At 39.7% G+C, this 3,503-nt stretch overlaps 1 non-coding gene across 1 annotated transcript; it reads right to left on the bottom strand.

The window, feature by feature from the left end:
- Positions 1 to 2,527: 2,527 nt before the first annotated feature.
- On the bottom strand, positions 2,528 to 2,609 carry TRNAS-GCU (transfer RNA serine (anticodon GCU)). Its single transcript has one exon. It is a non-coding gene; the product is annotated as a tRNA-Ser (tRNA).
- Between the last annotated feature and the right edge of the window lie 894 nt (positions 2,610 to 3,503).

The following is a 3,503-nucleotide window of genomic DNA, read 5'->3' as shown; positions in this document are numbered from 1 at the left end:
TTAGAAACAGTAAATACACCTAGACCCTGGATATTGGTCTCTAATACATTCCTCATTAAAAGAGCACCACTAAGAAATAGGAGACTTCAGGACTGGGACAGGGTAAATGCAGTAGAGCCTAGAACAATTTGTTATGCCAGAAATTAAGAAAGTTTAAGAAATATGGTGGAAGAATGTCACAAGGACAGAGTACTCAGCTTGAAGGGTCTGCCTCTGACAAAATCTGGGTTATATGGACTACCAAAGTTATTAAAGGCAATAATGGAATTGTAAACCACTGAAAAATAAGATTTTATAAGTCCATACTGATAATAAATACATAAATAGATGTTAAAGGGGGACTCTTTATTTTATTTTATTTTATTTTTTTTTTTTGAGACAGAGTCTCACTCTGTCACCCAGGCTGGAGTGCAGTGGCGCAATCTCGGCTCACTGCAACCTCCACCTCCCAGGTTCAAGCGATTCTCCTACATCAGCCTCCCGAGTAGCTGGGACAACAGGCTCCCACCACAATACCCGGCTAATTTTTTTTTTTCTTGTATTTTTAGTAGAGATGGGGTTTCACCATATTGGCCAGGCTTGTCTTGAACTCCTGACCTTGAGATCTGCCCGCCTCGACCTCTCAAAGTGTTGAGATTACAGGCGTGAGCCACAGCCCCCGGCCAAGGGGGATTCTTGATTACAATAGAACACCAAAGTAAAAACTGGTAAATGTGAAGAAAATTCTGGAGTTGAAAAAAAACACCATTTTGCAACCATCATAGTAAATATGGTTCAAGTAGGAATTATCAATAGATGCTAACTCTAGAGGAAAATTTTGATGGGGAGCAAGTTATTTGTATGATCTTTAAGCATCTCCCGCAGATTGCTTATTAGTTGCAAGGGGGAAACTATACACATATATCAACTTGACTGTGTGATTGGAATTAACCTCAGCAATGAGGGGCAATGAACATTGCATGTCTCCAGATTTAATAGTCCTGAAAACGACATGCCATGTACATTCTATTCTCTGAGATGCATAATGTGAACCCAGTTATGAGGGTAGAAAATCACGCAAAGCCCAAATAAGAAATGTTCTATGTTTTAAAAATGTGAGCAGTTACCAGGTTCTTCAAAAAGTCAATGTCGTAAAATACAAAGAAAGATTGTGAAAATGTTCCAGGTTAAAGGAGACTAAAGGGATATGGAAAACACCCAATTCTAGACAGATTCCTGAACTGGAGGGGGTAAATACTATAAAGGATATTACTGGCCAATTGAAAAAAATGGAATACAGGTTAGAAAATTCATTAAAAATTATATTAATGTTAAATATACTGAATTGGTAACTATATTATGGCTATAGCACAAGAAAATATTCCTTTAGGAAATACTCATTTAAATATTTAAGGGCAAAGGAACATAATATATATAATTTACTCGTAAATGTTCTGGAAGACACACACACAAACATACACAGATATAAACACATACAGAGAGAGAGAATGAACGTTAATAGGTGAATCCTGATAAAAGGTATATGGGTGGTCTTTATACTATTCTTATTCTTAATTTTTTCCCTTAAGTTTGAAATTATTTCCGGGTGAAAAGTTTAAAAAGGCTGAGCGCAATGGCTCACGCCTCTAATCCCAGCACTGTGGGAGGCCGAGGTGGGTGGATCACCTGAGGTCAGGAGTTCGAGACCAGTCTGGCCAAAAAGGCGAGACCCTCGCCTCTACTAAAAATGCAAAAATTAGCTGGGCGTGGTGGTGGGCGCCTGTAGTCCCAGCTACTCGGGAGGCTGAGGCAGAAGAATCGCTTGAACCAGGGAGGCAGAAGTTGCAGTGAGCCGAGATGGCGCCACTGCACTCCAGCCTGGTCGGCAGAGTAAGATTCTGTCCAAAAAAATATATATATAAAAAACATTTTAGTAAAAATTTGAGGAAGTAAAAAGATTTAGTATAACGAACATTCAACTTCCCATCAACCAGCTTAAACAATTAACAACATTTTGTAATGTTGTTTTCTCTGTTGCTCTCCAACACCAACTAGTATTTTGAAGCAAATCCAAGACAGGAGATTCCAAAGCACTTTACTTGGACAATAAGCAAAGGTACAAATTACTCGTTCATATGTAAATAGAAAGGAAGGTGACACACAAACTTCTGTTAATTGTTCGGAGAAGGAGAGGTTTTCAGTGTCTGACCAACGCCTTTGGTTCTTTCGCTTTGCAACATGAGGCACTATGTGAGTGGAGCAAGGGATCCACTGCACCATGCGGACATCTTGGCTAAGAGCCCTTCAGGTGCAGGCAATGCCCGCAGCCCACGTGCCGGATGTAGTAAATTGTAATCTAAGAATGGAGAGTAATTCCACTCAGATCCTCAAGAATTCCTTTGAACCTCAGGAGGAAATAAAACTGATAGATGGTCGAGAGAAATGAGAGGAAGCAAAAGGAGGAAAGCTGTAGATAATCCATATAACTTTTCTGAGAGCAACTCAAGACCTGCGACAAAAACCTGGTTACCCTCTTAAAGAAAACGGTCGACGAAGGTGGGATTCGAACCCACGCGTGCAGAGCACAATGGATTAGCAGTCCATCGCCTTAACCACTCGGCCACCTCGTCCTTCTGGTGACAACCTGTTTTTGGGATACTCCTTTAAGGCTTGCTTTTGACGAAGACTTGCAGTTTAATTATGGTGATATGTTGATATGTATTGTAATGTCCTTCAAACTGTGGTCTCCTTAAAGAATTCTTACGCAAAACAAGTTCTTTCCACCTTCATATGGAGAACCTTTTACAGTTTAATGATCGTGCCCAGCGCCCGTGTGTCCCGTCTTGAGTGTCATCGTTCCTCCGTATCCATTCTAGCTTTCCAACTACAGTGAATTTTTTTTCTCCCCAAGCTCCATGCTCTCCTTCTCATTTTCCACCCGCAGCACTCTTTTAACTCTTCTCTTTGCCCTCACTTCACCTGCCTTAGTTCATTACTCATTCCTCAGATCTCATGTTAGGCCTTACAGTCCTTCTTACTGAAGGCTAAGCAGCTGAAAATTGAGGCGGCGGGGTGGGGTGGGGGGAATCCTTTTTCTGCTGCCAATGTATTTCTTTTCTGTTTCTGCCACAGAATTTTATCCCAATATTATGTATTTTTATGCTTAAAGACGCTATCATAACTGACAGCAACGGAAAATACTTATATAAAATGAAACCTCTAATTTTTTTTTTAATTTCCATTGACCATAAATCCCCAAGAGTTTCACCGTTTTTCTTCTGGTTTGAATTACCTTTACATTCAATGGTGGCACACAATAACAAACACAAATCAACAATTTTGGTAAGTAATTTAGTATACACGAAAAGTAGAGTTGCATTGGAAATGCATCTTTTAGTGAAATGGCTGTTAATATTTTTTTCTCCATCAATTCGTTGTCCGCGGATAAATACTTCTTATAGCCGGAATAAGAAAGGTTCAGTGGAATTAACAACAAAAAGATCAGTAGATTGTGGTTTTGAATA

The sequence above is a fragment of the Pan paniscus genome, chromosome 5 (genome assembly GCF_029289425.2).
Source record: "Pan paniscus chromosome 5, NHGRI_mPanPan1-v2.0_pri, whole genome shotgun sequence".
NCBI lineage: Eukaryota > Metazoa > Chordata > Mammalia > Primates > Hominidae > Pan > Pan paniscus.
Note: the sequence above shows the minus strand (reverse complement) of the source record. Positions and strands in the feature narration are given on the sequence as shown.